General features: G+C 35.8%; 1 protein-coding gene across 3 annotated transcripts in view; it reads left to right on the top strand.

The window, feature by feature from the left end:
- Positions 1-876: 876 nt before the first annotated feature.
- Positions 877-12,480, top strand: part of LOC134258036 (calmodulin-beta-like) — a 44,283-nt gene continuing 32,679 nt past the window's right edge. The window contains exon 1 of one of the 3 annotated variants that reach the window (XM_062740593.1): positions 877-980. The gene's annotated coding sequence lies outside the window, so the exon portion shown is untranslated. Of the gene's footprint in view, positions 981-11,526; positions 11,675-12,480 lie in introns of those variants that run through there. The other 2 variants (XM_062740601.1, XM_062740608.1) reach the window with 2 other exon arrangements.

Genomic DNA, 12,480 nt, shown 5'->3' with positions numbered 1-12,480 from the left:
TACTAGTTTGTTCAAATCATAACCCCCAGGGATAGGATGGGGCCACAATGGGGGTTTTAAGTTTTACATTAAAATATATTTTTAGAAATCTTCTCAAGAATAGCAAAGCCATGATTATTGATACTAGTATTTGTTTTGAAGCATTTTCAGGTAGTGTAGAATTAAATATGTTAAAATCATAACCCCCAAGGGTAGGGTGGGGCCACAATGGTGGATCAAAGTGTTACATAGAAAAATATGGGGAAAAATCCCAAGAACAGAAAAGCTATGTTTAGTCATATTGACATGTAAGCATCCTCATGTATTGAATATTTAAATTTAAATTTGTTCAAATAATGGCCCATAGGGGTAGGGAGGGACACATTGGGGTATCCAATTTAAATTATTACGATGTAATATATAGAAAGAAAATGTTTTAAAAAAATATTTTCATTAAGAACAGTAAAGTCATATGCTGTATTACTATGAAGGCATTCTCAAGTAGTATTAAAATTCAAGCCCCCCCCCCCCCCCTTAGTAAACTTTTCAGATCTGATCAGATTTGTGCTTTACCTGGCCGATTTGCTCAGGTGAGCGATGTTGCCCGTGGGCCTTTTTTTGTAATACATGTACCTATGTTTGTAATGCTTGTACAAGTATTTATGCAAACATTTGACAATTTAAATGGTTAGGAGTCGTCCTTGTTACTTTTTTCAACTGTAGTTTTAAGTACTTTGGAATATCTGAGAATATAATAGTATAATAGTATACTTTATAAATATTAACTAGGTGACCAAACAGTGTTTTAACATTACAAACACGCTAAATTCTTCAGATGGCATTTATGTACTAACTTTAATTTAATTCCCGGTACGTCATTATTACCTCGCAGTATGAAAAAGTAAACAATCCCTTGATAGCAAGGCCCAACGGGGTTGGTTCCTCGCGACGCAAATGATTACACACATCGAATGATGTCTCTCGCCGATAAAGATTGAAAGGTAAATAGTTTGTTTTCTTTGAGTGTCTTATGTAGTATATGCATGTAATTGATAATTAAAGTGGATGGATTCTACGAAATGTAAATGTTACGAATTGTTTGAGAATTCTTAATTCGTTTATTCTCACAATAATCAAATTTACACTAAACTAAAATTACTACAGGTGTAGTCAGCTAAATGTATCGTAAGACCATGTCTTGGCGAAGAGTTAAATCTAAGCATCAATCGTAAGCCCTCACCTGAAATCTTATCGAGTCTTACTTTAATGTAATTACTCTTTCATCAAACGCACATTCTTTCGAAAAGAATTATAGTATGAAGGGATGACGTCTTTCGTATACGTGGGTTTTAATAAGAAATTTGTTATTCACAAATTTCAAAATAATTTGATTGAAATAACATCATATAATTAATCTGTGCACCGCCATTACGGCCTATACGGATAATGAATACCCGTTTTAACATATGTGCACTGAAAAATTAACCTTTCGTTTCATATAATATCTACTGCTCGAAAGAAACATATATAGGAATTAAGTCCTACTGCATTTTCACGGTTAAGATTTTAAAAATGTCTATAAAATGCTTTCAGAAGCAGGTCAGGTCTATCTTCCTTATCCTCCTGAATTTCATTCCCCTTTTGAATGCTTAAGTTTGGCAATTCTAGGCATCCTAGCATTAAAGTTATACTTAAGAGCTGGAAACATTTAAGTCCTACTGCATTTTCACAAAAAAAGATCTGAAAATGTATAATAAAATGCTTCCAGAAGCAAGTGATCTTTATCTAACTAATCCTATTGAATTCTTATGTCTACGTCTTATCATTTTTTCTTAGTTCCTCCTGCAGAAGGCTTCAAAATTTCTCCTAGTTTTCAATTGATTTTGGATTTCTTTTCATGGGGCCATCGTTCTTGTATAAGTTATGAAATACAAATTCCTAGATTATAGACACTTCATAAACTTTACTGAAATGATTGTTTATTTAAACACTGCATAATTATGCAGCATTAAATTTAATCTCAAAACAAATGGCACTTCAATTTAAAATATCGCAGTTATATCAAATTATATCAGATTTGTTTGAATCCTGTTTAGAAGACATTGAATAATGTATACTAGTATTTTACCTGTTTACATATTTTTAACCTTTGGAGTCCATTGAAAGGGACATTAAATTGTGCCCCTTGTCAAGGATAACAACCCCCATAGGACGCAAAAGTTTCTCTGGTTTTCGAAAAAGAGAAAGCTCACTGGGGGCCGCCAGAGAAACTAACATTCTTTAAAATTTATTGTGTAGATTCTCCCGTCGAAATATTGCCGAATTGGCGTAATCAGTGGAGTACATTACAATCTACATAATGTATGTCCAACGTCTCAATAACTAAAAAAACATGTTTTGTTGTAAAAATTAATATAAAGGGCAATTACATCTACATGTGGGTGTAAAGGTAAAGAAATTCCTGTTTTAAGTGAAGAATTGTTGTTCACAATTCTTGATTGAATCCTGAATGTCTATCACCACAAACACACTGTTTTGAGAAGTTGGCAGGATCGGGATATGAATTTTTAAGCCCTCGATATTTCTTAAGTACAATGAAGACCATCAATTCTCAAAGAGAGGGTAAAATATACTACTTTTTTGTCATAGTTGATATGCAAACAAAAACAGTTCCCCAAAACTTGAAATTTTCTTGGTATGAATCAATTTTGTGCTTTTAATTGATTGATAGTATGTTGTTTTACATCCTATTCGAGAATATATTTCTATAGAAACAACACTATATACCGGTGAATGCCACAATTTAGTCCTTTTATCAGTTCTCAAGGCCATTGAGCAGTGACAAATCTTTGCAGTGCAAATTCCTGCTGTAGCCTCGGTATTTAAGTAATCATCCAAACGACCAGAAATTCCAAGGTGTTGAGCGCTTGATGAAGGAACAATTGCTAAATTGTACCTATTTTTTTATCGACTTAGGTCAACACAGGCCGGGAATCGAATCAATGTTTTTCTGATCATGGAGCGCGTAAATTTGAGGGTTCATTAAAATTGATCCATTAAATATCGATATTTTCGAAAAAGAACGACTTGGGCCATGAACCTCTCATTTAACTTTTACACGAAAACTTCATTCACATATTTTCAATACCTCGTAAGCACAACGTTCCGTCCCGTCGTCGCAATTGGTACCGGTGTCTTTCTGACTTTCTCATCAACATTTATATTTAATCTGATAATATATCAGAATAACCCAAAAGGAAAAAAAATCAGAAATAGCATTTACGTACAGTTCAATTTATTTTAGCACTATCGTTTACTAATTATTGAATTAGAAAATTCATATAACGAGTGTACAACAATTATATATACTCGTTATCCGATTTTCTTTTTATACCCCCGCTTGTATACCCCCCGTCTGTACGTCCGTCCATCTGTTACGCTCTGGTGCACCCATCTCTTATCCGCAACTCCTCTCATACCACTGAATGAAATTTGATGAAACATTCACAGAATCTTTATTACATATTGCCATTGTGCACCTCCTATTTTACTTTTTGATCCGACACATATTTTGGGTTTCCCGGCCACAGGAAAACATGGACTTTTTCACCAGTTATAACCATATGGGAGGCGGGGGGTATCATTTAGTGAGCTCACCGCTCACAGTACCTCTAGTTCAATAATAAGTAAACGACAGTACTACATGTATTGCTCAAAAGAAGACGATAGCAAAAGGCCGGAAAAAAGTACATGTCCTTAAGATATTTAACAAGAGGCCCACGGGCTTTATAGGTCACCTGAGTCTCATGTAACAACTTTCCAACAACTGAATTTGGTTCGTGTTAAATTAAACCGAAAGCCATGAAATTCACAATTTTGAAAGAGGCATCATTATTCATCATAACTATACACTTAGCATGCTTTCTTAATACCCATAAGTAGATTAGTATTTTTAGACTATGTAACCCCCCCCCCCCCCTGCGCTACCCCTAACCCAGGGGCACTGAAATTAACCATTTTGGAAGAGGATCTTTCTTCATCATCAATATGTAGTAGATCATTGACATACTACCCAGGAGCAAAGGAAAAGAATTTCCAAAAACATAATGCATTTTCACTATATAATCATTAGAGCCCCACACTAACACCAGAACCCCTGACCCAGAGGCCATGAAATTCACAAATTGGGATGAAGCGTCCTTCCTCATCATAACAAAGTACATGGTTCTGTAGTTTAATACCCAGGAGCAAAGGAGAAGATTTTTAAATAATTTATGCAGTTTCACTATATAATCAATAGAGCCCCACCCTATCACCATAACCCCTTACCCTGGGGCCATGAAATTCACAATTTTGGAAGAGGCAGTCTTATTACACATAATAATGTACTTGGTTAGTTTATTTAATACCCAGGAGCAGAGAAGATTTCTAACAGAATTAATGAAATGAGCCCCCCCCCTTACATCAGAACCACTGACCCTGGGGCCATAGAATTCACAATTTTGGAAGAGGCATTCTCGATCATTATAAATATATACTTTGTTTAATTCCCAGGGGCAGAGAAGAAAATTTTCCACAGAATTAATGCATTTTAAATATATAAAAAATAGAGCCTCGCCCTAACACCAGAACCCCGACCCATGGGCCATTAAATTCACAATTTTGGAAGAGGCATTCTCGCTCATTATAACTATGCACTTAGTTTGTTTATTTAATACCCAGGAGCAAAGAAGAAGATTTTCAAAGAATTAATGCATTTTCACTACATAATCATTAGAGCCCCACCCTAACACCAGAACCCCTGACCCAGAGGCCATGAAATTCACAAATTGGGATGAAGCGTCCTTCCTCATCATAACAAAGTACATGGTTCTGTAGTTTAATACCCAGGAGCAAAGGAGAAGATTTTTAAATAATTTATGCAGTTTCACTTTATAATCAATAGAGCCCCACCCTATCACCATAACCCCTTACCCTGGGGCCATGAAATTCACAATTTTGGAAGAGGCAGTCTTATTACACATAATAATGTACTTGGTTAGTTTATTTAATACCCAGGAGCAGAGAAGATTTCTAACAGAATTAATGCATTTTCACCATATAACCAAATGAGCCCCCCCCCCCTTACACCAGAACCACTGAACCTGGGGCCATAGAATTCACAATTTTGGAAGAGGCATTCTCGATCATTATAAATATATACTTTGTTTAATTCCCAGGGGCAGAGAAGAAAATTTTCCACAGAATTAATGCATTTTAAATATATAAAAAATAGAGCCTCGCCCTAACACCAGAACCCCGACCCATGGGCCATTAAATTCACAATTTTGGAAGAGGCATTCTCGCTCATTATAACTATGCACTTAGTTTGTTTCTTTAATACCCAGGAGCAAAGAAGAAGATTTTCAAAGAATTAATGCATTTTCACTACATAATCAATAGAGCCCCGCCCTAACACCAGAACCCCTGACCCAGGGGCCATGAAATTCACAATTTTGAAATAGGCAGTCTTATTCAACATAACTTTGTACTGGGTTAGTTTATTCAATGCCCAGGAGCAGAGAAGAAGATTTTTAAAGAAATAATGCATTTTCACTATATACATGTAATCTGTTTACCCCCGCCCTAGCACCTCTGACCGTTGGGCCATAAATTTTACAATTTTGGTAGAGGACTCAATGCTAATTACAATCATACCAACAGTTTGACAGCTTTATGTCCAGGAGTATAGAAGATTTTTAAAGATAGCATTAATTTTATTGGTTTTGGCCCCACCCCTCAGGCCCCGGGGGGGGGGGGGGGGGGGGGCAGGGATCATGAAATTCACAATATTTGTTCCCTTTCATCGATAGATGCTTTGTGCCAAAATTGGTTGAGTGGTTGTAGAGAACAAGCTAAAAATATTTAAATGTTAACGCACGGCACACGACGACGGACGAAAACGGATAGCAGTAGGTCACCTGATATAAATGGATGGCCTGAAAATGGTTGCCAAAAAGTTAAAAAATGTCTGTTAATTTTTCACGTTCAGTGGTTGTCTTTATTTTTAAAAGTATTTCATATAATCATAACAGTCTGAATTTCAATTTTGTTGATTATAATTGATTAATTACAAATGATATATATGATTCTACAAATTGCAAATGCTTGCTATTATAGCAAACTCTTTGTTCCTGCTAGTCTGTCACATCTGATCTTTAGTGTATGCTCACATGATTGCGTATATCTACTTTTTATATTTAGACAACAAGCGACGATGGATGTAATATTTTAATCATTTCATTTCAGAGTAGATAGATAACCTTAATTGATTGATTTTGAAAACACCACGTCTAAAGCTTGAATATAATACCCCTTCAATAACTTCAGAACCAGACAGACATCTAATTTAGTTTTTCCTTAATGGGAAGATGAACCTAATTTGATTTTGAATTTACAAGGTCAGGGAATTGACAGTTATAATTGAAAGATTTTCGCCACTTAATATCTTGCAAATTCTTTGCTTTACATCTGCTTATTATTTTAGTTCTCATTAAGGTGTATGATCATTGTAGATTATGAGGTCAAATGGAAAATTATCAAGGGTCAAATAGGACATAAGAATACAATGAATACTCAATAACATGAAAAACATTTTGCTCTACAGAAATCAAGGAATGAATATTGTGACATTAAACGCCATGAGTGGTGTTAATCTTATTTTGTTTAAATTCAATTTAAAATGACAGAAACAACTCATCCCTTTTTAAACGTCACATATTCTTACACATACACAAACTACTGCACAAAACTAAAAGGTAATGGCATACATTCGTACAAAATTTAAATTACTGGACAGGTGGGGGTTTCTTCGAGAATTTAAGTCAGTAAACTTTGCCATCATTTAAGAACAAGTGGGGGTTTAATACGCTTTCCTTAACTCGTATCCTTTCATTGTTTTCTTCATGTGTGCCGTCAGAATGATCATTTACCGACCAATGTAGTCAACATTAATGTGTGGACTTGAAAGATCACAGGTACATCTTCCGTTACATGTATGTCATTGATCCCAGTGACTTTTATGGTGCATCGCAGCCACGTAGCATCGTTATTGAAAGTAAGTGGGCCAGTCAGAGAATTTTTTTTGACTTACCTGTAAAAGTTGACAAGCAAAAAAAAAACCAAGAGGCCCACGGGCCTTATAGGTCACCTGAGTATCATGTAACAACTTTCCAGCGATTGTATTTGGTTCGTGTTTTAATCCAATAGCTATGAAACTCACAAATTTTGAAGGAGGCACCATTACTTATCAAAGGGCAGATTTCAAAGCATTAATTTATTTTTAGTCAAAGTACCCCCCTGGTACCCCTGATCCAGCGGCCCTGAAATTATCTATTTTGAAAGAGGCCCCTTTCTTCATTATAAGGCCAACCTTTTTTTTTATGCTTAGGTTTAGTTATGAACATGAGAATAAATAAGTCCCGAAGGAGAAGGAAATAAATTTTTTTTTTGATAAATCAGTTATTAACATTTGTACATTCTTTTTTTTATGCTATTCTAATAGGCTCCTTACCACTGGACACATAATGCTTACAAATAGGAAAGTAGAACATTTAATTGCTTATTTCATCATCTGCCAGTTTGGGCCAGTTATATAATTTTTGTGATGTTGGTCAAAATATATTTTTAAAAATCAATTCTTTAAAAAACTTTCAATATATCTTCATTTTTTTAATATGTGTTAGGTGAATGTGTAGACATTGTTCTAAAATTTACTTGATGCCTAAAATTATAGCGAGCGCAGCTAGGCCGCGCAAAGCGCCGCTCGCGTAGCGAGCTCAATAGACTAACGTGTACGAAAAGAAGAAATTCAGGTTGAAATCTGCACATTGTTCCAAGAAATTTTAATGAGTCCACGTGAAAAAATTCCAAATTCCCAATAATCCTTTGCGGTGCATAGCAACATGGTGGCTAAAACATAGCAACAACTTACTTGAAAAAAATTACAAACAATGATTTAATGCAATCTCCATGCCACAAAACTATCGTTTGCGTCCTAAATAAACAAGACTTTTTATCTGACGTCATACTTTCATCACTTTAACGGTTCGGGTATTTCCGATTTTGTCGGAAACTTCCGAGAAGTTCGGAACCTCGATCCCGATGCTTGGGAAGTGATTTCTTTTTATTGCTTTGTTTTCTTCTTTTTTGTTTTCTTTTCCTTGAATGATAGGCAGTACACATGTAGGTTTATGATAGAACATAACTGCGCTCGCCCCAACGGTCACACCGTAAAACATATTAATTCCTATCATAAAACAGACAGGGAGTATTGGTGAGTAGGGTGAACATTTTTTCAATTAAGTGTAAAATAATTTTTCTGGCTGAAACAAATGATACTACATGCCTGTATATATTTGTATGTTCTTGCCTTTTAATAGTTGAATTTTTTTTTTATTTCTTCAGGTTATTGTTTATTTCTTCCTCAAATGGACTTAACTTCTCCCATAGTTTTATTCATTACATCTGATGCATAAGCAACCCTTTTCTGAAGAATGATGCTTAGACTGTAAGCTATAACAGAGACCTAAACAATGTCGCTGGCAATATGCAATAGCTACCACGGGCAGTTTAAAACCTGGGGGAGGAAAATAATTTACAGACAGATACTTTTGAAACGAATACATAATTACTCACCAGCATGTCATTGTGCAACAAAGTCGTCAGCATTTTATTTGTCCTTTGAACGGGTGAAACGTTTTGAATGGCACTCGTATCGATGAATTTTACACTAAACCAAACTATCTTCTCAGATCTAGCTTTATTACCCGCCGTTTCATCTTAAAACCGGAAGTGCGAGTTCGTAAATTTGAAATCTCGATCCCGACTCAAATTTGACATCGGAAAGAAAAAAATTGTTTTATTTTTTCTGAAAATTCAAAACCTTGAGCGGAGGGTTTGTAAAACTGATAATAAAATAAATCCTGGCTTTAAATATTTAATTAGATCATTAGTATATTAACCAGGAGCAAAAGATAAGATGTTCAAAGAATTCATGCATTTCACTATATAATCATTAGAGCCCCACCCTAAAACAAGAACCCCTGACCCTGGGGCCATAAAATTCATAATTTTGGTAGAGGCACTTTTGCTCATCATAACTATGTACTTAGTTAGTTTATTTAATACCGAGGAGCAGAGAAGAAGATTTTCAAAGAATTCATGTATTTTCACTATATAATCAATAAAGCCCCGCCCTAACACCAGAACCCCTGACCCTGGGGCCATAAAATTCACAATTTTGGTAGAGGCACTCTTGCTCATCATAACTATGTACTTAGTTGGTTTATTTAATACCCAGGAGCAGAGAAGAAGATTTTCAAAGAAATAATGCATTTTCACTACATACTTATTTAGCCCCGCCCTAGCACTAGAACCCCTGACCCCAGGGGCCATGAATTTCACAATTTTGGTAGAGGACTCATTGCTGATTACAATCATGAAAACAGTTTGACTGCTTGATGTCTAGGAGTAAAGAAGAAGATTTTTAAAGATTGCATAAATTTAAGTGGTTTTGGCCCCACCCCTCAGGGGGGCAGGGATCATGAAATTCACAATTTTTGTTCCCCTTCAACCATAGATGCTTTGTGCCAAATTTAGCTGAAATTGGTTCAGTGGTTGCAGAGAAGAAGCTGAAAATGTACAAATGTTAACACACGACACACGACGCACGACGACGGACGAAAACAGATAGCAATAGGTCACCTGAGTTTACTCAGGTGACCTAAAAAGGACGATTGCCCAAACTCGAAAATCCTACTTCGTGGAAGGGGGGGGGGGGTTAGAGGCCAACTTTTTAAGTGCCAACTTCTTTCAGTACCGATTTTTGTCCCCCGCTTGAAAAGTGGGGGATATTAATTTGGGTTTGTCCGTCCGTCCGTCAACGCTTTCGTTTCCACACGATATCTCGCTTTTGCAATGAAATTTAGCATAGCAACTCCCTATTTATTGATTTTGAGGTCAAAAGGTGAAAGGTCAAGGTCATAAATAAGCAAATTCTGTCTGTTAAAACACTTTCGTTTCCACACGATATCTCTAGAACCATTTGAGCTATTGCAATGAAATTTTAAATAACAACTCCCTGTGGCCTAATGAAGACCCCTATTGATTTTAAGGTCAAAAGGTCAAAGTTCAATGTCGTAAATTTATACATTCAGTGTGTAACACTATCATTTCCGGGCGATATTTCAAGAAGATTTTGAGCTTATGCAATGTAATTTATACCAAAACTCCCTAGGACGTCTTTCGCCCCTCTCAAAGTGCCCCGCCCCGTTTGTTTTATTAGTATTTATAGTATTACATGTCGCTATTTTTAGCGCAGGGGCATGAGAAGAGTTATTACGTATAAAACAGGTTCTCGGCGGACTTTATGTTCTTAATACATCTATTAGAACTGTTTAATAAAGGCTAAATAAATCAAACACTAGGGATTGTGTAAAATTTTGAGAATACCGAACATGGAAACATGAATATATACATGTATGTGACTACAGTTCTGCATATACTTCACTCCGGGTAAAGCGACTCCGTGGTCAAGCGGTTATGTCTCTCGCTTCAAATGTGAGAGGTCCCGGGATCGAATCTCGGTCGGACCGTTCTTTTTTTCTTTTCTTTTTTTTAAATACTTTTTTTTTTTACTAAATGATAGTATTCAACATGTGAAATGAAAAATTTGAGGTTATAAAATCATCATTACAGTGTGATAAATATTCCATATGAAAAAATCTATACACATAATAAAGAATAAGCAATCAAATCTTTATATGCATATTGACATACATGTATTTTATTTCCTTCAGTATACATGTATACATTTAATAATTCTACAAATTCAGTCAGGGGGAGCCGACTTTTTCCCTAAGCGGGGGACACGAATTCTCTGAATTAGCTTGTTTGGAATTCAGTTGGAATTCTCTGTTATCAGTTTCCTGTCGTACAATGTGAGGGGGCCAACCAGCCTTTCAATGAGCATTTCCAATAGTAAAATACTAGTAATGTTGGGAAAAAAATGCCCCCCCCCCTCCTGTTACTACGTGCCTGCATAGAGAGGTATTGAATAAGTCTATACAAAAATGACTTGTGAAATTGAGTTTTTGACGAAACTACGTAGAATCGTTAATTATAACTTAGCTAATGTATTCGGTGATAATCTTTAGACTTTAAGCCAGTTTCTATTCCTTCGTTATCCTTAAACTGAAAACAGAGACACTATTCGATATGCAATTGTTAAATAAATTATGTGAACTATAAAAAATATAATAAAAAGAAATTTGACGTGACCCGCTTTCTAATTGAAAACACGCATCATAAAGAAGAATTAGAAGTCAAAAGCACTTTACTTGCTTGAACGGAGTAAATGTATGTACGGATTATTGAACACTCTACATCATCTGGTAGTGAATTCATTGTACAAGTATTGAACGGAAAACGGCAAACTTGTTATTGTATTTGTTCGGCTCTATCCTTAGATTGATTAACTGTTGGCCGTGCATCTAATTATGGTGACTGTTCCGTCTTATTTTTTTTTATTTCAATCTCAAACTCGATTGCCACAAGGCAGTTCGGTCGATGGTAACGGATAAAAGGTAGTTTTAAAATTCAACATAAGTGCGAATTAGTGTATTGACGGAATAGTTTTCCATTCCCAGTGAACCTTGTAAGTCTTTTTCTTCCTTTTTTTTAAGACTGGAAATCACACGGCCAGTCACTTCTTTTCGACGTTGATATCCTTCATGTTAATGTGCAATGAAAAGGTATATATATTTCCATGATGTGTGAAAAGTTAATGTTTGTTTTCTATGTTACTTCAAATTTGTGCTCGTTTGTTGTTTAGCGAGTACCGAGCGTAGGTATAAAATTTTGGCTCTACACCGCAAGTGTCGGCGTCTCCATTCGAGTGAAAACTATTCGAGAAGGACGATACTGACCGTAGTACATGTACATATGTACGATCTGGTGTCCGAGATTCCGAAAATGTTCATTAGCATGTAAAACTAGGTACAAGACAAAAGGCATGGAAATAATGAGGGATCTTTCTCTTGCCAGAACATACTGCGACAAGGTACCTCGTTTAATACGGTCTAATCTGAAAGATCGGCTTCAAAGTCCCATACGGTGGGATTCGAAACCAAGACGCAAGGATTTACTATTAACCCTCCGACTCTAGAGCAGATGGTCTTTCCACTGCGCCACGCGGGCAACGACTTCTTTTGAATTTATATACTTCCTCAAGCTTAACGTTTAATACTAAATTGTGCACGATATGCATGGTAAATACTTCCTTTCATAAGGTTGATTCTGCGATAAAACATCTTTTTAATATTTCATGAATGCAGATTTCCGTAATCTATTATTGAATAGCTCGTCTGGTTTGCAAGATCAAGGCAGCTCCTGCCATCATTTAATTGGCTATTGCATTTGGCGGAGCTGTCGTTACTTTTATCGATCTTCGGCATCTAATGG

The sequence above is a fragment of the Saccostrea cucullata genome, unplaced genomic scaffold, assembly GCF_032062105.1.
Source record: "Saccostrea cucullata isolate Sc308-1 unplaced genomic scaffold, CSIRO_AGI_Scuc_v1 ctg2754, whole genome shotgun sequence".
Taxonomy (NCBI): domain Eukaryota; kingdom Metazoa; phylum Mollusca; class Bivalvia; order Ostreida; family Ostreidae; genus Saccostrea; species Saccostrea cuccullata.
This window is presented reverse-complemented; position numbering and strand designations above follow the sequence as displayed.